A 22,114-nucleotide genomic window follows, 5' to 3' on the forward strand; every position below is an offset into this window, starting at 1 on the left:
TAATTGCTCGAAATGTCTCAAAAATACATGCTCGTTGCTTTCTTCATTCGGATAGATTATATTTAAAAATTGACAATGCTGGTTTGGGTTCTATTTTCAAAGTTGATTTTTTATTTCAAAAAAGTTCAGCTTTGAATTTTTCCAAATCTTTGTTTTGTGTCTTTCCAAATCTTGTAATTTGTTTTGATTTCTGTTAGGATGCTAGAAAGGTAGAGAGAAGAAGAATTAGCTGATTTTTTTTCGATTGTTGAGTGATTTTAATTTAAATACTTTTTTGTTATTGAGTGAAAGTTTGAGCCTCAATTTTGGATAAAAGCTCAAAATTTTTAAAAGAATTTTCAATGTAAAAGAAAAGCTTTTTAGAATATGCTGACGTTTAATCTCACAAAGAAAATTAAGGGTAACCAATTCTCACCAATAAAGTGTGATGGATTTTTCATTTTTGAGATATTTTTAAACAAACTGAACTTTGTTGAAGGATTTCCTTTTCTTCTTTTGAATTTAAAGTGAGGCCCAAACTGTATCTATTTGTTCTCAAAATTAATTAAAATTCAAATTTGACGATAATCTACGTAAGTACATATATTAAAGTTTGTCCGGATTCACATAAAGATGCATTTGCGCGCGATAAAAGAAATCTGTGTTTAATTTCTAGACGATAATTTCGTGAAAATATTACTCCATCGGCGATATAATCGCTTCGTGAATAACGTATTTGTTTATTTTTAATTTACGATAATACGATATTTATTAATTTAATGAGAGAAAAAGTGCTGCTAATTAAATCATAACTATTCAAGTGTAACGAAATGAAATGCGTAAATGGGTTAGTTAAATTTTCAGTATGGGGAAAAAACGCATAATCTCGATTCGATTATAATCAAAGAGAGGCAAAGAGTGAGAAAACACAATGCATACATTCGTAAGTTTACACATCGATCTACGATGTGTGTGTCGTTAATTAACGAAATATACATTATTTAAAAAATGGAAGATTAAAAATCGTTAATATTTGACATTTGAGAAACTGAAAATGGTCGCGATACCAAAATTTTTGAGAAAAACGTGAAACAAACGAACGAATAATTGATAATACGTCTACGTATTGTACTCGTATCTGGGAAATCATACGGGCGATTTTGACGTTAAATTTGATTTGTTTTTAGAACTAATCGTTGGCCGTTTATGTTGTGATTTTGCTTTGATTCGTCGGAAGGTATATGAGAAAAGAATCCAAAACAAGAAAATGAGAATTCCTGCCGATGCGGAGACTGCGGCACGAGTAGATGTGGTGCCAAAAATGGTAATAACTCAAACGAAAAATTCTTCTCTATCATCGATTTTATACATTTTTTTTCCTAATATCGTTTACGTACCTCTACCTACTCTTATGTATACTCTATTTTTATCGAATGTGTAGCATCGTGCGTAGAAAAAATTTTAATCAGAGAGATGAAAACGTCGTAAATTGAAGCCAATGAAAGAATTATATACCTTAGTATTCGTGTATTGTATAATTGGACAAGTTTTCCAACACGAAATCGTTCCTTTGTGATGAATTTAACGAGAGCATGATGATATAATTGAGAAAATTACTCACTGATGAGGAGAGAAGTGTCCGAGTATGTCGTTTTGTCGTGTTACTGTTGTTTCCTTCGTGATTTCAAAGGCCATGATGAAGAATTACACCACAGAAGCAAGGTTGTTTTGGTTAACGTAGATTTTCATCTTTATTTTGTACTGATGCAGGGAAGAGAGAGGAGGATTCATTATGGGGAAATGACGAATTATAGCCTTTCTTTTATTATAGAAGTGGAAGTAGAGAGGAAAAGGGTTGATAATTTAACATTTTAACAATCATTCGCTGTATTTCTCGAATTTTCCATTTTGCCATTATTTTTTACACAAACTCAAACGAGAAGTAAGATTACTTTTTTATCCTTTTCTTTCTGAAAATCAATTCGTGTCTGGTTACGAAGTACCCTTCTTTTATTCCGGAAATTAATTTTACTATCTCTTTATAATTTTCTTTTGAATTGTAATTTTCAATGACGCGAACAAGGTAGAAAAGAAAGAAAGAACAAAGAAGCTAAAGAAATGGAAACAACCAGGAAATCAGCTGAGAAAAGTATCGAACTCGATTTCATGTACATCATTTTGTAAACATCTCATTGTGTCGAATGGCGATTTATGGCCTCTCTATTCTTACACTTGTTCAGATTTATGCTTACAAAATCGTAAAACTTCGAAATTTCTAGTTTTTCCCACGTCAGATTTTCTCGTATAAAAGATGCAAAAGATGTTTCGAGCACTTGAACTGCTTCATGTACCTACTACGTAGTTATCTTGACAGGATAGATTTTTTAATGAAAATGAATACAATGATGAAGAATTCGTGTTCGAGGAAGATTTTACGATATTTGTAAATATGGTGATAACGAAAATTGATTTTTTTCAAATATTGTCTCATTGTTTACGATAACTCGAATCGCACCAGAATACTCGTAAGATGGATTAAGAAAAAACAAACGGCGATTTTTTTCTCTTTGTTAGACGACGATAACGTACGTCTACGTATAGCCAACATAAGCTGTCTTGGATTTGAACAAAACACGATGTGGAAATTTTTCATCGCATTTTACTCGTAATTTTCTCATAAACGTAAATGAAGTACCTACTTTGTGATTCTTTTTCGATTTTATTGTATGTTTTGTCTGTAAAGTGGTATTTTTTAAAAGTCGAGAAGTGGCCCTGTTTTGAGTCTGTTCTATTATTCTTGACTGCGAAAAGGTCTTCTAGGTTGTTTGAAAAGAGAGGAGTCTCAAGTATAAACATTTTCCTCTTTGTTTCATTACAAAAAATTCCCTTTCTTTCAAATTTTGTAAAAAATAGAATGGCAAAAGGGGACAACGAGTCGCCAAATTCATGAAATGAATGGATTTTTAAACTCATCGACTTCAAATCAGTTGAAATCGACATGTCATACCATGATCTTTCGAACTTTTTTCAAATTTGGCAAGATGAGCTGAGGAAGATGAAGGGGGGGGGGGTTCCCAAGCGGTCGTTTCTCAAAAATGAGTAAATTCAACCCTGCACTTGAAAAAACGACACTTCACTTGTCATTTTCAATGTTTCAATGTGGACTATGTTGAGGAGTTGAAATCCTATTTTAAAAATTGGTTCGTGGGAACTAACAAAGACGAAAAGTTGCACTTTCATTTTGAAAGTTTCAGTTTGAGCTTTTCAAATGTTGATTATCTAATAATTTTGAATTTTCTACATATTCTCTTGACAAATCACCTACAGATTTCCTCCAAGTCTCATCAATCATTATGAATAAACCTTCTCAGATTTTAATAACGTGATTTCCATTTGTTTCTACAGTATGACACAAAAGTAGTGCCTGGTGGCTTTTATTTTTAAGGGGAAAGAGCTAGAGAGATGAATGAAGCGGCGTTGAGTAGGGAAAAATAAGGGCTTTCAAAAGCGACCTTGGAAATTTCCGGCCCATGCACAGGGTGTTCACAAATTGAAAAACCGGTTTGGTCAAAAAATTCAAACTGGTTTTTATTGGCGCAATGTATTCTACACACTCAAGGCGACAAAAACGTGATATGGATTTTTTGAAACCGGTTCATTAATTTGCAACCAGTTTACAAAAAACACCCAAAAATTGTAGATAGAGAAAAAAGCTTGAAACAAAAGTTGTAGAGCGTTAAAATTACACAATTCTGTCTAATCACGTTTTGAAACCGGTTCATTGGTTCGCATTTAACAACCAGTGTTAGACAATCTTCTAAAAATTGGAGATAAAGAAGAAAGTTTGAAACATGGGTTGTAGACGTATGGTGTGAAAAATTGAACTGTTTTCACTAATCAAATTTTGAAACCGGTTCGTTAATTCACAGCAAGCCATCGAAAGTTACCTGGTTGCAATTAATTAGCTATTTTCAAAATCCGATCAGCAAAAATGGTTCAATTGTTCACGCTTTACAACTTCTGTTTCAAGCTTTTTTCTCTATCTCCAATTTTTAGGCGATTGTCAAACACTGGTTGCTAAATACGAACCAATGAACCGGTTTCAAAATGTGATTAGACAGAATTATGTAATTTTTCTCGCTCTACAACTTTTATTTCATGTTTTTTTCTCTATATCTACAATGTTTGGGTATCTTTTGTTAACTGGTTGCAAATTAATGAACCGGTTTCAAAAAATTCATATTACGTTTTTGTCGCCTTGGTGTGTAGAATACATTGCGCCAGTAAAAACCAGTTGGAATTTTTTAACCAAACTGGTTTTTCAATTTGTGGACACCCTGTGCATGGTCCTAAAATTTTCAAGGTCACGGTCCCTTGTGAAAATCCTTATATGCCGCTTCATTCATCTCGCTAGCTCTTTCCACTTGAAAATTAAAGCCACCGGGCACTACTTTTGTGTCATACTGTATAGCTTATCTTCTGGAATCGATCAATTTTAAAAATCCAACTATAGATACATCGATCGTTCGATCCTAATCTGTCAATCGACTACAGAATCATACCTCGAGAATTCCACTCTACACAAATGTTGAATTCTATCAACAAAGAATGAAATTTTTAAAAATTCCACTCGGCGAATATCCTCCGACGATGCAGGAAAACCAACAAGTAGGGTACCCCTCCCGCTATGGTCACATTTTCATCGACAAACCCATCACCGTTACGCATCGCAGATCTCAACTCATAGCTAACTTTCACGCATACAGCACATATTGTTTATAATGACACAAAAGTGAACAAATAAACGAGTCTAATTAGTAGGTACTTCGCAGTTGGCGTTAATGTAAAATGAAACCTAGCAACACGGATGGCAGAGCCATCGAAATGCGTCTACGATCATTCACTTTTCACATCACGCGGCAGGACAATCATCTCGCTCGGTCAAATTCTATACACGATGTTGATGTAATATTTTTGTAACTTCACCAAAAACGCTTTATCTGAACGCAAAAAAATCCTACTATATTTTCGAATCGAACGAAATAATATAAGTACAGTTTGCTTTTTTCTGTTGTTTTTTTCACTTTTTATCGCCACTTCGCCTTCGCGCCATTCCTAAAAGAAAAGTGGTTCGATGGCGAAATAATCGACTTGGAAAAAAATCTATACCTATTCATTAGAAGAAGCATCAGAACGCGCACATATACACATTTTCCATGTCAATTCGTTCCGCTAGTTTTCCCTTGGCTTTGATGTATCAAAAGAAATCAAACGCGTTTCATTTTTATACCGTACCAATTTTTCCATTAGAAATTTACCAGCAAGCTAGTTCGTGGCCATCGTCGTCTTGCCCATATGTCCATAGTTCGATTTTTTTTCTGCTATGTTCTCGTTTCTTCTTTCATTTTGAAGACGAACTGATGTGCATACATCTTAACAACCTAATAATTTGCAGAACGACACACCTTTCTCGGAGATGACGTACAATATGCGTATTTTGTACGTCGGATTATACCTACTCGTATTCAGATTTGTATCTGGACACGTACGCGTTCCATCGCAGCTGCTAATGCAACTCGACCGGACTGTTACATGGTCAAGTCGAACACGAGAATTAAATTACTCCGCGATAAAACCATTTGCTCGTACACGATTCAAAATTCAGCGCTCCTTGAATTTTCAGCTCGAGATTCTCAAAAAAAATCTCATTACTGAACGTACTGAAATTTGAAAACATCATACATTTTAAGTGGTCGTTATTGGCGCGTGCAATGTGCAACTCTATAGAGTAAAATGCATTTGGAAATTACGTTCAAAAGTAGTCGCATTGAATAAATGTATCGAAAAGGAGTGAAAAAAAGCATTACATCTGAACGACCTTGTAACCGAAATAACATTTAGTTCTACGTGCGGTTTCGTAATTCCTCTCGTAAAACGACGATCACATACTCGTACACTTGATCTTACACATTTTATCAGTAAATGAGAATGAGATCGTGACAATGGAGGTTGTTACAGTGATCTCGAGGCTAGTAGTAGTTGCCTGAATTTGAGTTGTCTTGTCTAATTTTTGCTCAAAATATTTTGAAAATGAAACCTCCTAGAGAAAATATATTTTTTTACGGAGATGGTGGAACATTTTATGTGCTACCTTTTTTTCCTTCATTTTTTTCCACACTACTCTCACTTTTTCTTCTGGAAGAGAATTTTTATGATGAATAAATTGAAAAATTTTGAATTGTTATCACAAAATGGATTTTTATATCAAATTTTTTAGCTTATTTTTGAAGAATTTCGACCCTCAGAATTGGGCCATGATTTTTGAGATTTTTCTTTCGAAAAAGTATGATACGACATTTAAAAATACATAATTTGAAATTTTGCGAGAAAATCCAAATATTTCCATGAAAATGTTTTTTGTGCATTTTTCAAGAATTTCGAGCCCCAAAATCTAGTCATGATTGTTGGGATTTTTGGAAAAGCGTGGTGAGACATATCTAAATAGGTGAAAAAATTTTGCAAAAAAAAAAAACAAATATTTCCACGAAAATGTCTATTGGGTATTTTTGAAGATTTTTGACCCTCAAAATTGGGTCATGATTTTTGTTAAAATAATTCACATTTTTTTAGTGTCATTTTTAGAGAAATCATCGATACTCAATTGCAAACCATTAATTTGATTTTGTTAATTTATTCTAATCAACTTCTGTGATTTTTTTGAGTACTGGATTAGTTGTTCGAAATTTTATTGTAGAGATTCAGAAAATTAAAAAAAATCAAAATGGTCAAAAAATGAACAATTTTTTTTCCAAAATTTTCTAAAATAAACGAGAAAATCTGTATCGAATACCTTGAAGATCATCAAAACGAACATTTTCTTTCTAAAATAGGGTGTTCAGTGTTTGGATTTGAGAATTCTCAATTTTCACATCAAAATCAGAAAATTCCCTAAATAAAATCAACAACATGGTTGTCAAATGTAGAAAATATTTTTTCAATAGTTTTTTTGATGAATTTTTGGCCAAAAAAAAATTAAAATAAACTTTAAAAAAATGCTCACAAATTTTTCTAAAATTTTTTTGAGCTGGAAAAATTAATGTGATGGCAACGACGTTTTAAATTTTTTGGAAATTTCAAACCCCTCCTCCTTGCTTTCCAACTCTTTATGAACTTCAAATGTTCTTATTGTCTTCAGATGATCGACTTTGATTTTTCAGTCGTGGAGATTCTTTGCTGATGCCCATAAATCATGCAAATGGGTCATGTGAGGTGGAAGTTATTTTTTGGGCTTCGCTTTTTGTGTATTTTTGAGTCAAAAACGTCAATGGAATGTCGAAATATCCAAAAATTGTTTAAATACTGTCAAATTTTTCATCATTTTTGTGGTATCGCATAATCCTTTTGGAGCTGAAAGTACCAAAAATTGCAACAAAATGTTTAAAATCAAAATATGTACAATTTTTAAAATTTTTTTTTATTTATTTTTTTTAGATATTTCAAACTCTTTTAATCTCCTTTCCAAATATGTACTTATGTACTATCTCATCCATTTCAGTATTTTTTAGTCAAATGTTAAATGTTTTTAAAAAGTTTGATGCGAATGCGTTAATCATTTTCGTTCTAAAAACCCTCCTAGCATAATACATTGCACGTATTAGTACATTTTGTGAGGTGAAAATGATTTTCTGAGGTTCGCTTTTCAAGTATTTTCGTGTCCAATAAGTCAAAGGGATACCAAAATATTCAGAAATTATACCGGTATACTAATTTTCAAAATTTTCAAGACTTCAAACCTCCCACCCCTTGTTTTTTTTTGTAGAAAAAATAATATCAGGTTCGAACATCACTGATTGACATCCCTCCCCTTTCTCTTCTTCTATCTTTTTTCTACATTTTGTGCATAGTTGATGTTTGAAAGAGCCAGAGCTCGAAAATTGAAAAAATAACCTGAAAGATCAAGAAAATTAAGAGAAAAACATTTTTCTGAAAGAATAGACGTCCTGGAAAATTTTTAAAAGAAATTTTGACTTCCTTCCTCCTCTTTTTTGAAAAAAAAAACGCAGTAAATGTTTGGAAATCCTAAGCTTTTTCATATTATGTATTCTTCTTGTCGAACATCTTGTAATAGGGCGAGAAAGAGGGAAAGGATATTAGTGCCTCATTAATTTCTTTTCAGTTCTGTCCCCTTCTAAATACACTGATGTAGCGATCACACGCCATATCTTTTTCTATGAATTCATTTGCTCCTGCCCTTCTAAAATTGTTCATGAAAAATGTAATTTTATTGTCCTTCGACGACTTTTGTACACTAAACAACATAATTGATTGAAATTCAAAGCATTCTACATTTTTACGGTAAATACAAATAGTAGGTGTAAGTTGCGAAGAGAGGTTGAAAGGGAAAACGACTGTGAATTTCACCAGGGTTCGAAATGTATACATCTAATTAGTCATAACCATAACGTAATGCCTTTCGAAGGATTCGTGCGAATCTATGTAGTAGGCGCGAGCGTGATTCGAAAATTTATTCGTACCTACCTACGAATAATTCATTCAACGTCGTCGTCGTCGACTGCGAAAAACGTGCGATATTTGGTAAAAATGTCTACGAAATATGTACGAGTATTATCCGAACCGGCGAAAATGGTGATATTGTACAATACGAGTTGAATTTCGAAATACCGAATAAACGTGCCTTCGCCCTCCTCCCCTCCTCTTTGCCATCGACGTCAACTCGCGTTCTCGCGTAAATTTGAAAATAGACTATAATTTTCTTCAATTTATAGTCGTCTATTATTAAAAGGGGGGTATGAAATTTAATTAGGCTCGTAGTGTTCTTCGTTTTTGTTGCTGTTGCCACCGCCGCTGTGTGAGATTTTTAAAAACTAGTATATAGTTATCGTCTATGATAATGTGACTGGTGGAGACCTGAGGAGCAGGGCAGTGGTTCTTTCTAGCCTGATATTCGAAGTACATAAATTAATATAGCTGTGTACATTACACACACAGTATATTACCAGTTGGTGAGAGTAGACTATACGAGTACGAATAACGATCAGCCAGCGGCGGCGAAAGAAAAGAGAGTGAGAGGCAATTGATGTATGTTAATTAAACAAATTTCAATCAATTGAAGAACACACTTGTTACTTGCGTTTCATTTAATTTCTTTGCTGTGCAGTCGTCCTCGTTGTATTCGTCGCGATACACATACACGATGCTCTCTCGTTTATAATTATGATATGCTGCTGTGGTGGTTGCCTCGCGCAAGTTATTTTTGGATGAACGATGCAGTTGTGGATTTTTTTTTAGCCTTATGCGTATAAGGTGTCTTTTTTTTCAATGCAATGGACGGCAGGAGACACGAAGACGTTTTTTCTCATATGTTGTGAAAATTGTCGATGGTTTAGTAAGTAGTGAGAAATGAATGGGTTGTCTATTAGTGGAATATTAATATCTACTTCGTCGAATATACTCGTATCGTTTTCGTCGCCTCAATTTCTTCGGTTATGCAATTAATTCTACGTTCGCGTGTTGCGTTAGCCTATCAATTGTGGTTTGGTTATGTTTTTGTTTTTTTTTACCTTTCAAAATACCTGTGTCGATGTCGCTTCTATACGTATACGAAAACTAATGGGTTGGTTGTTGTTTGACGTATTGGTGTAGTTTTGCCTTTAATGACTAGGTCAACATAGTAAAATGTATCATAGATTCATGCCAACGAATGTATAAATATAATATATTCAATATTCAATAATGAACCTACGAACCTTTGGGAATAGAATATCGAGTTTTATATGTATTTATGATGTGCCGAGATAGGGAAAGGGAAGGGGATACCTCTACTTATGATGTGTAATAGATATGGATTTTCCCAATACTACCAATTTTCTCCATTTAAATGATACGCTCGTCGATGGCTGGGTCATTTAGAATGATTATTTTTCAATTCGCAGGCGATTTATTTGGTTTATTATTTGCACGAGCTCGCGAGCCTGTATATATTCCCCCCCCCCCATCCCCTGCCTCCTATACTCGTATTTCGTAATCGAATCGACGTCGTTTGTCATTGGAGAGGATTTTAATGTAATTTGGAAAACCGTATACGATAAATTACCGGCGATTGTGCGCTGCTAGAGTGCTGGTTTGATTGGAAGGACTTGGGGACCTGGTCGTTGTGTCCTCTCCTGCGATGATGACGATGACGACGAATAGAAAGTAAATTTCAATTCGGGTTTCGAGTGTCTTCGGGTATAGTACTAGTACACGCTACACGGGGTCGATTCCGAATCCGAACATGGTTTTTAGGTCAATTCGTAGGCGTTACTGGTGGTGCTGCTGCTGGTGCTTGTATCGTGTATCTTTGTTACCTTAACTATCTATAAAGTAACGCTGCGCAGCGCTTTTGGATAAAATTTTAACCATCGTCAAAGGCAGCAAATTTAATTCCGGCCGTATTACCCGTCGCTTATAAGTTTGATAGGTTTTCTTTATATTTAATGATTTAACGACCACGTCTCTCTCACCGTAAGGTTTCCCTTTTTTCGGCTAAACGGGTATTTGATTAAGAGACCGAAAAAAAAGGGTAGCTGCTTGAGTAAATATTGAAATTTCTACCGATTTCGGTTCGTAGTTTTCGAAGATTTCACGATGATTATTTTTCGTTCTCGCAGAGAGGACGATCGAGTTTCTGCGGCTTTTTGGACGTTGCGGAGGAGGGGTAAGGGGGATTTTTGCGAGTTGAGACTGTTGCGATTGTTTGCGTTGGATTTAATTTCAGTTTTTTACTATGAATTTTTTACAACGTTGAGTTGACGAGACTTGTGTTGATTATCGTTTTATAGAATTTGTCTTTGATGCGTTTATGACTATAAATAATTTGTATTCACGTGTTGCGATTATTATTCATTTTTTTTTTTTTACATTTTTCGAGCTCTTGCGCTTCCCTTGACTTGGTTGTTGAAAAACGTATTTGGAGTTCTTGAGATATATGTACTCAAGGAGAAAATTATGAGAGAAGAAGGTTACGTCGAAGCTTGCAATTTTTTTTGTGTTTTTGGCCAAATTGATAGAGTTTGAAGACCATGGTGTTGAAGTTCATTAAAGTTGAGTCAACTATTGATGACTTTGATAATTCTAGAATTGTTTCAAAATCTTTTGCTGTGATCGAATTTCTGCTCAACTGGCTGAAATTTTAAAGAACGAATTTGATGCAGAAATGCGGAGAATGAGGAAAATTAAGGAAAATGCGGAAGTATCGTAGAACTTTTTTTGCCAAAAATTTGCAGTAATGAACAAAATTGCACGAAACTTTCAGAAAATTATAAAACTTGCTGTAATGGTTGCAAATAGATGAAATAAATATTCAATCAAAATCATTAAAAATTGGCCAAATTTACTCAAAAGTCGTTGGAAAATTTGGTAGAAATATTTTTGGAAAAACATTTCAAGAATTACGCACGTTGAGGATAAAATTTTCTAAAAATTGAAGAAAAATTGCGAAATGGCATAAAAAATTTGTTTGATATCAGAAAATGCTTAATATAGAACACTCAATTTCATAAAAAATCGAAAAAAATTTAAGCATCATCATTCATATTCTCTTTTTCCAAGTGTGAAAATTTTCTGAAATTTATCGAAATGAGAAAAAGTTATTCAAATTTAAAACTCTAGTTGAAATCCATAAAATACTTATTTCAAAAACTGCTCGTAAAAACAAAATTTTTCAAAACTAATCACGAAGTAGCAAAGAATTGAGAATCGTTGAAAATGACAGAAAATTGGCATTGAAGTTTTCAAGCATTGTAAAACATTGCGTATATTGTACAAAAAAAATGAATAAATGTGCTTAAAATTCGATCATGAAAATTACTAAAAATTGACAAATAGTTAGTGGAATTTCATTTAAATTGTGTAAAATGATGCAAAACTATGTGAAGATTTTGTAAAAATGGACAAAAGTAACCTGAAATGTATTGGAAATGAAGTAACATTTCTGAGAAAGTTGTGAAATTGTCTGAAATTGGCGAAAAGTCGTGCTTTTGTCTTGTTTTCTCCTAAACTTCCAAAAAATGCTGTTTTTTCTCAAAATAGCAAAAAAGTACTTTTTTCATTTCAAAATTGCAAAAAATTTCTGGTTTTTTTTCAGAATCGCCAAAAAGTTTTGTTTTTTCTAAAAATTGCAAAACAGGTCTTGGTTTTTTTAGATGAAAAATTTACAAATTAGGTACTGCTTTTTTTCAATCAAGTTTTCTAATTTTCCAGCAATTTGCTTTTTCTCTTGAGAATTTTCATTTTTTTTTTGTTTTTTTTTTTTTAAATAAAAACATTTTGGCTTGAATAAATTTTGATTCAATCCTCCCTCCTCCCCCTCCCACGATCAAAGCATTTGAAAAATTAATTGAAATAACTCGAAAAGCATTGAAAATGAAAGTAAAAATTTTGAGCAAATTGCCAAATTTTCTGAAATTGAAATTAATAGAAAAAGTCTTGGTATTCTTCCAATTGTTTTTTTCTCAATTTCAAAATGGCAACAAGAAGGTCTAAAGTTTGGTTTTTCTAATCTCCTAAAATTGCCAAAAAATATCTGAGTTTTATTAAAATTGAAGAATTACGTTTTGCTTTTTTTCATTTCTTCACTCAAACTTCGTAATTTTCCATCAATTTGTTTTTTCTCTCGAAATTTTCTCATTTTCAGTTCTCTTCAATGATTAAGTTATTTTCATCCGATCTCTCCTCCTTCCCCTACCCCTCCTTCGATGGAAGCATATGAAAAAATTCCCTCCTGAAAGTTCTTTTTTATGCTGCTTTTGATCGTTTTCCTGTTTGTTGAAGAATAGAGATCTTGTCATGGTGGTTTTTTGGTTTTTGAAATTGAGTGCCTCCCCCCTCCCTCACACGTCAGTTATCTATACAAAAACTAAAGGAAGGAAAATGGTGAAGTCAATTTTTCATTAGAAATATTCGCTCGACATATTCTCTAAGCCTTCATAGGACGGAGTTCGTTGAAACATTCGATGCGTGTGACGAGATGATAATCTAACTTGGAATTGCAGGCGACGCGTCGACGGTGTTCGAGTAAAGTTCTAACGCAGCCTGTTTAATTTTTTTACGAACATATTTAAGTAGCCTCGAATCTTATCGCGAAGTACGTCATTTTAGATGCATAATTTGCGTAATTTTTTGCTCTCGGTATTATCAAGTGTTTAGTAATAATTATTTGCGAGTAGAGAATCATACATTTGTGGGGAAAAAGAGAAAGAGGAAAACAGAACTCGAACGAATTATGTTTCTTAAATCAAACGAAGCCAATAAATTACTATACTAGCTTTAAACGAGTAATTACACCGCTCGATGTGCGAAAAATAATCTTCTACGTAGATCGTCGATGTGAATTTACTGTCCCCTGGATTTCACTAAATTTTGGTTCAATTTGAGAATTCGTTTCGCATGTTTGAAAATCGTTTAGTTTCTCGTACTCGAACGAATCGAAAAAAATAATGGAAATGTCGAATGAACGAGGTACATACTTTTTTTTGTGTGTGTACGTTACCACGAGCCATAAATTTTGGTCGTTTCGAATCAAGTTTTACGCGAATTGCGTACATTCAGCTGATTTTGGTTTTGCTGTAATTTCGAGCAAACAGGCGCCGCCGCCTGCGAAACTGCTATGCATTTTCGATACACAGATGCGAGAGAATACGCTGTAAAGTTCAAGTTCATCGGGTGCAGTGGGTGACACGATGACGATGCGCAGCATGTCGTGTAATCAAATTGCATAACCGTACGAAAGTACCATAGCTAACGGCGGCGGTTGCATTTTGCTGTCATAGAAACGGCGCTGTGTGCGCCGATTGAAAATTGACCCAATAAGAACGCTATTCGAGCATTTACAACATTGTAAAGCTGGCTGTCGTGTAAACCGATGTACATATTATTTATTTTCATCGCGAGAATCTTCGACAGGTCGAGCTTTTTGAAAAGCGATCACCTTCGCTTCGTCGAGTTGATTGAAAGTTGGATGAAAAATTACTCGATTGTTTCCAACCGCAGTCCACACAGCCGATATTAGTCTAGTTTCTATTCGAAAAGTGTACGGCTCGGTGTATAAGATAAATAACCGTTGTTTCGTATACGAGACGAATTTCTCAAGGTCGTGAGCCCAGATCATCGTGCGTTCGGCGCAAAGGTCATTTGAAAATTTTTTCAGTCTCGCATAAGCGAACGTGTATTTAAGAATTTTTCATTTTTTTCCTCCTCTGGCTGTGTATTTTGCCATAGAGAATGCCGGTAAAACTGGTTGTCGGTGTTCAAGGTCGTGCAAAAATTTAGAAGTTTGAGTTTTTAGCTTAGCTTAGGTACTCGTACTCTACCATAGGCCGTACCACTGCACTACTTTGATTATGATGAATAATACGATTTTTTTTGCCTAATATGAATTTACAAATTTTTGCTTCTTTAAAATCGATTTACCAATTTTAATTATTTTCATTTGTTTGTTTCAGGTAAGAAACGTTACGTATTGTATCTGTGCAAGATGTTGTTTAATTAAGAAGAAAATGGGTGAGTGGGATTGGTATTCGCATTTTTCGATTATTATTGGAATTTCATCGACCTGTGTACCGAAACATTCACTGGTGTATTTTATATATTGGTTATCTGCAGTGCTCGATGGAATACTGCAAATGCAGCTTTTTATCTCAATACATGTTATAAAAGTTGGTAATGTAAATGTAATGAAAATAGAAAGAAAAACCAACTCTATAAAAATGTAGCAGAGTTTACGTATTTTCACAATCGATATCAATATTATTCGCGTATCAAATTGGTAAATAAAAGAACTAAAAAGTATCGAACGAGTGAATAGAAAATGGTAAAATTATATTATGACAAGATGCACCCAGCTATATAATATTTATTGTGCAATATAGTACAGTATGTTCGACTCTAGGGTTTTCTCCTTGAATTGTTTTCTGTCGATGATTTTCACTCGTGGTTATTGTTGGACAACTTGAGAAAAGATGCGGCTGCTCCCATCCCTTTGAAGGTTTTGAATTTTTGTACCATTTAAAAAAGAATTACTTGTGCCTAGAAACTAATAAGTGCTCCTCTTTTTTTCTATCGCATCCTTTCTCTTCTTTTGAGTAATAAATAATTTTCGAGATTTCTGCCTTCGAATTCTTAGTTCGACAAAAATGAAAAAAAAAAAAAAAAACAAGTTGCAGGGAAATTTAATTTAAATTATTTTGTGTCCTGGCACGAAATTTTGCCCTCTAGCCTCTAATTTTGAAATGAAATGGAATTATTAAAATTGAGAAAAAAATCAGAATTTTTCAATCACTTGTGTCAATTTTTTAATAAATTTTTGTCAGTTGAAATTTGAAAAGGATTTTGAATAACTGTTACAGGAGAATCTCTCGGTCGCTCAGTTATTTTATTTCTTTTGCTCATTTTCTTTTTATCAGAGCTTGGAGACCCGTTGGCCAGCTCCTTATTGATGAAAAAATTAAATGACGAGTTTTACACACAAAAAGGCACATTATTCAGATCCTCAAGAAATATTACTTCGTCTACTTTGGTGTATCAAAATCGTGGTTGTAGGCGTGATTGCAATTCAAAATGGGACGACAAATGAGGGTTCTCGAAATGAAACTGGTCATTCATAATATCATTTGATCCATTATGCAATTTTTGGGCCATTTAGGAAAATTCAAAATCCTGCTGCAACTTGAAATTTTCGTTTGGACGGATGATTTTTTGAAGGGGGGAGGGAGGTAGTTATCTCCATTTTCTATTTAAAAAAGCTTGGAATCAATTTTTTATCGATTTTAAATTTTTTGGTGAAAGGGAGGGAGTTGAGTATTGAAAAAGTTGAAAATGAGGACCATTCTTGAATACGGTTTGATACTAGAGGGTGTCCGTCAAATCGTACTATGCCGAAAATGTTCACCAATTTTACATTTAACGAAGTGGCACTGAAAAAATTGTATCGTACTTTTGATTAAAAAATACTGCATTTTTCGTGATTTGTTCGCCTTTAACCCCTAAAATTGAATTTCATTTTTTTTAAAATTTTCTAGAAATTACAGTCCTCCTATTTAAATTTGAGCCTCTCACAATGAAAATCTCTATGACGTTTCAGATAAAAAAATCAAAGAAATTTTCCAAGGAATTTCATTCAAAGTTTTCAATTTCTGCTTCTTGTGGCACCCCCCCCCCCCCTCCAACAAAACCTCGCCCAGCTTCCAAGCAATGTTTATGTTGCAAATGATTGAAAAATTTCCATTTAAAAAATCGTAATTTGAATTCTGAAAATTTTATGTTTACTTACCTAAAATATTGTTGAATGCAAGTTTGAAAAGTTGAATAAAAAATGTAGTATGCGATGATCACAAAGGTCTTGTTTTGGGGTTTTGCTGATTTGTATATTTTTTTACCTCTTCGAATGTCAATTCAAATTAGAAACGCTGCATTGCATTTGAACTTGAATCGAGAAAGCCATTTTCATGGGTCACCCTGTTTACGAAATGCCCTTTGGAGTGTGCAAAAGCTGTTGTGACAGATTCTTGTCTTGAATAATATTACACGTGCATATAAATGCATACAAATTTGGCGTAGTAAACTCAGATGATTACGTTTGCAAACGACACCTCATCGTAATAGTTTTTCCTTTTTTATGCTACCTATCTCTTTTTTAAACGAAGTGCCGCAGAAAAACTCGCACTGACGGAACTGACCTTGACACTTGGTGCCGTAAACAACACGCGGAAGCGATAATTTCGACGTGTTACGTGTATTCGCTAAATTTTTTTCGTAGTCGTGATGTTATTATTGGTACATTTAGATAAATGTTCTTCACCGAACGCAACTCGTAACTTTTTCGGGTGAAAAATTCGAAATGTCTGTTTCCAAGTACTAATTTGAGTCGCTGTGATGAATTTGTCCAACTTTATTGACCACATTTAGAACAAATGATGGCTTTTCATTTTTCATGCAGACGAGAAGACGTACATATGTGCAAGACGAACAATTTGTTCCTTTAGTCTTCGTTATTTGCTAGTTGCTGCCCATTTTGTGCATTTGCATTTTGTGACGGAATGATTGAACGTGTCACGATGTGTGTGGGGAGGGGGTGCAGGGTATTGTTTTCAACAACTCGAATAATTCGAGGTTAGACGACTCTAGAAATGCCCAATAAGTAATTCAAATTGTAAATTAAGATTTTCAAGTGTTTACTGGCGAAAAAGAAAATATTGCGTAATGGTGGAATTTTTTCCGCAGATTTACGCGTTATCGTCGTGCTTGATAGCGAAGATCGACTTCCTCGCACACCCATTCACGCGTAGATATCGTTATGGTTTTGATATTATTTTTTTATTATCATCAGACGAACGGTTTGTTATGAGTGGACTCTAAACGGCGAGTCGGCGAGCAACCATGTTTACATTCTAGATGGTTTTTCACTTACTTATTCTACACACTGCGTGGATGGATACAACACGCCACGCCACACGATCGCTCGATAGAAATCTTGTTTATTCTGATAAAAGTTGGACGCCTGATTGAAGTATAATATTAGCTTTTTGTTGAGAATATATCGCCATTATTGTGCTGGGAAAGCTCTTCTGGTGGATTTTTTTTTCTCGAGAAACTATTACTCCGTAAGATTTTTGTTCGCGTGGTTTTTGTTTGCAGACTAACTAGACAAAATTTGAGGGAAAAAATTGCTAATTGAATTTTCTATATACGAATATAAAACCAAAAATAGAGTTACAGCGCGTTTTTTGCGGTGGCAATTTTCAAGGTCATTCGTGAAGTTGGAAAGTTTCTCGTTTCGGCTAATTGATGTTATTGTGGTACTATTTTATATTTGTGCAAATATTATTCGCTTTGTTTTCAGCTACGTTTGACGAAATAAAAGAATTTTCGAGGCTCGTGAAGCTAAAGTTGTTACGTATAAGTGATCGATAAATAAATAAGACTTGTTATATTATTTATATCCTTAAAGGTCGTCGTTTCGGTTTTGAAGTTGTTAGACTTTTCGGTGAAAAATGGCATGATTCGAGGTATCGTATTTTTCCTTCGAATGGTCCCGTTCAGGCGATGGAATAAATTCGAAGAAAATTGATAATGAGAATTTTAGATTTATCGTCTCATTTTTCAGTCTCATCGCCCATTATTACAAGTATAGGTACTTTAAAATTGGAAATTCAGCTCGTCTATTTTGTATCGAAATTCGTTGAATTTTTCAGAAATTAATTGCCTAGTTCTTTCAAGGTCATTGTTCAGGGTACAAGACTCATAGTAATCGATTCTCGTAGGATAAGTGCGATTACTTTTTTGCTAGGAGCATTTGTTTTTGAAATACATATTTCGAGCCAAAATCAGAAAGCACAATTACAGATTTTATCCATTTTACGATAATTTAAACAATTTTAATGGTGTTAAATTTGTAGGCATTATACTCGTATTTTGAATAATTTCCACACAATTTGGGCAATTTTCCAGGCCATTTTATGAATTATTAGGCCAGGTTGATTTGATACTTTTTCAATAATTTTTATAGGTTTTTAAACTCTCGTCACGAAATTTGATCAATTTTTTCACTCCATTTTGGTCAATTTTCATGAAATTTCAACTTAGGTACCATCTATCAATTAGTTGAAAGTGAGTCAAGTTATAAATTCATAATTATTACAAATTCATCTTGTAACTTTTCCTCTTTCGTCTTCACCTCAAATTCCCACTCATCAAACATCATTTCAGACATGTGCCCAACTACTCATCGTGATATGAAGTTGGCTAGTCATCTTTCTTAAAATTCTGAAAAATTACATTATATTTGTTTTTTTTTTAAATTGGAATTTTATGCAAAATGCAGTTCTCATTCAATCATGCATGAGTCAACCTTTTGTGCAGTTCGTCTTCATTTTGCTTTGAATCATTCAATTTTGTATCGTATTATTCATCAAATTATTAAATCTATGGTACCTAACACGTTTCGTAGTTCAAGTGTAACGATTAATCAGCAAACTGAGCATGAAATCTGAATTTCACGTCGAATTTAGTACTTCGGAACCGTCTAATATTTCGCACTGGAGTGATTTTGCTCTATCTCTAGGTAAATGAATAGAATATGGGAGAAATTTGAACCAATATTAATTCATTATATTACTAGTAACGAGACTTGTTTATTTTTCTCATTTGTTGTTAAACATCATAATGAAACTACATGTATGATTATTTTTCGTAGGGAGGGGGGCATGTGAGGGCTCCTCTAAAAATGGAAAAAACTGGTGCGTTGTCGACGAAATGAATTGATCAGGTTTTCCTCAGGATGACTTTTTTTTTAAATTGACAAGTTAGCAATAAAGGATATCATCCCCTTCTCGCTCTTTTCAAAATTTATCCTTTAATGTTTCGCTGAATTTCATCGTAAGAGAGCTTGAGTTTAGCTTGAGTATGTAATTGCAAACCTTTATCCAACTGCAGGCTTTTCCACTCCTGCTTGAAGGGGTTCGAACTCATTCAGCTCTTCGATTCTTGATCAAGCTTGAAATAAAGAGTGTCTACTGTCTACCCTTCCCTGCGGATGAAAAACTCCAAGAGACGCCTCCGAAAGCTTTCTTTTTTTCAAATTAGAAAATTCCAAGGGTCTTCGGAGCCTATCTACTACGTCTTGTCTTAGTACCTACATTTTCTGTTCTACCCCAGGACCTCCACCCCAGACATTCTCAATTGTTGTCACTTGATGATGAAAAGATGGAAAGAAAAGTTGGATTAGTCGATTCCAGCAAATTACGACATTGAAATGTAAATCGAACTCATTTGGAAAGACTTTTGTGCACCCTCTCTGTGCTTCTGGCTTCTCAATTTCACTTCACCTCCGACTCGGAACCCCCACTCATTGTTCATTAATTGATCACTTTCTTTGAAAATGGTAATAAACTGATCTCAAGGTCGTGGCACCGAAGAAAATTGGTGTATTAAACTTCGTCAGCTGAACACTGGATTAATAAAATTTCATCTCCATCTAGACTATAGAGAAATAAAAAATGTATAAAATTTGCAGCATCTTAATTCGATTAAAACGTTATTCGACTTATTTTCAGTCGTCGGTACGTTACGTTTACGTAGACGTAAGGTACTTACTCGACTTTATTGTACTGTGCCGAACGTAAGTACGTGAAGTAAAGCTCGGTTTTGGCAACGTCGCGAAATTGAATATAATCGTGGCGTCATATTTACGACTAGCGAGACGACGCGACGCGCGAGCGGGTAAATAAATGACATCATAGAGTCGCCTGGGTGCGCGCGCGCGTGCGCGTCTTCTTCCTTGAATGCTCTTTACCGCGATGATGATGACGACGACGCGAGACGCGGACGCGCGTATACCCGTACATTGATACGCGGCCATTGTGCGTGTGTAGTGGTCGGTTTTCTCGTACGTGTTGGTGTGTTGTTGTGATTATAATACTCGCATTGGTTTGGCGAAGCCCTTGTAATAGCGCGCTCTCTTGGCGGCCCGATAATCAAACTCGACGTACATACGAGGAACACGGAGATACGTCGTTGTTCAAGTTCGTACCGGGCGTTTAGTGTGTACTATGCCATCACTGCTCGGAATTTTTTTCAGTATTGCTCGCGTTCTTTTGAAAAATTCGAAAGCTTACGCGTTACTATAATTTAGTTCATCGTTCGTGTACGTCTCGTTATCTCGTCCATTCGATTCGATCGTATTTTAACGTGTAGTTAATAGTGCATTGTTTGTAATTTCGTCAATACTTGGTTGTGTGTTGCCGCGATATCGACGAGAGGTTGATTATTCGTCGATTTACGCGCGTGTCGATGATATAAACGTGTGTGGTGCTGGTTGTATTTCGAGTACATTTCACTCGAGCGATGAAATTTTGATCGAAGAAGACTTCTGCCATAATCGTACAGAGTTACCGACAACGTGCTCGTCGTGGTTTGCTGCAAATGGCGTGTTTTTAGCTGCTGAGAGAGCTGGTTAATTCGCAAAATCTACACAGAACGTATATACATAGGTTTCACACAAGCACACGTCGACGTCGTTCATAGATAACAGCAAAACGAACTGTACACTTTTTTCGCCATCGTCTACGTACTCGGTGTAATTTTCATTACATTATCGTGTATTTGGTCTACACACTCTACATTTATTACCAAGTTGTGTAGTGATATTGACTGCCAAAAAGTACGTATAATTCGCACCGTTTATACAATGTTTCGATCGAGTTGATTACCACGTTGAAATAATTACCGTATTCGGCGTCGTCGTAGGTACGACCTGTGAGAGATCGATACGTCGATGCTAATCAGTGATTTTTTATCGTCGTGCGTGTCTGCAGCGAAGGCGAAGACGAAGGGCTTTTCGGTTATTTTTTAATCATCGCATCGGTGTCTGTCTACGCGAACGTGTGGGTGCGCGGTGCAGTGCGGTGTGAATACTCCTCGTGTCTCGTGTGCTAGTGCTGTACGCGCTACGGTGGTACGTTCAGTCTGTGATAAGGACGACAGTGTGTACCCATTCGTGTTGGTCGTCGTCGTTGGTTAATAACACTCTAGGGTGGTTGTGCTTTGGTTTTTTACTTTAATTTTCCAATCTAATTGTATACCCGGGTGTTGTCGGTCTCTCGGTATACGGGATTCGAATTCATTACGGTGCTGTTATCGTAGACGAGTGAACTAGTAAATCGGTCAATTGTCGAGTAAGCTGGAGTATTACTTTGAAAATGTGTTGAAAGGTGCGAATTATATCGGTGTTGCGCGTGTTTGTCGAATATTATGCGTGTTTCAAGAGACGTAATTCCTGGTAAATGGTTAGTATTTAGTCTATTGGTTTATATTTTATACGTACGTAATGGAATAGTCGATAATCGCGAGGTGCTGTATGGTGCCTTGTCGATTATAACACAATGTGTCGAAAACCAAGGTAGCAGTTACGATAGTTTCGATCCTGAAAATTGTTGAGGTAGTCCAAGAACTTCGACCATTTCTCAACTCAATGCTACAAACTTTGGAATTCGTGACGTTTTACGAGTACGAATGGTTTCGAAGTATGACCTTTGGTGCGTACGTACGAGGATTGATAATATGAATTATGAATAGAAGAACT

General features: G+C 34.9%; 1 protein-coding gene across 11 annotated transcripts in view; it reads left to right on the forward strand.

Moving 5' to 3' along the window:
• The window catches only part of LOC135831251 (serine/threonine-protein kinase MARK2), a 139,996-nt gene that overhangs the window by 25,756 nt on the left and 92,126 nt on the right, over positions 1-22,114 (forward strand). For 2 of the 11 annotated variants that reach the window (XR_010556170.1, XM_065343604.1), the window contains exon 1: positions 20,420-21,818. The exons of 1 other annotated variant lie outside the window; for it this stretch is intronic. The gene's annotated coding sequence lies outside the window, so the exon portion shown is untranslated. Of the gene's footprint in view, positions 1-20,418; positions 21,819-22,114 lie in introns of those variants that run through there. 8 more of the 11 variants (XM_065343597.1, XM_065343599.1, XM_065343598.1 and 5 more) reach the window with 6 other exon arrangements.

This window comes from Planococcus citri, chromosome 1, assembly GCF_950023065.1.
Source record: "Planococcus citri chromosome 1, ihPlaCitr1.1, whole genome shotgun sequence".
Taxonomy (NCBI): Eukaryota; Metazoa; Arthropoda; class Insecta; order Hemiptera; family Pseudococcidae; genus Planococcus; species Planococcus citri.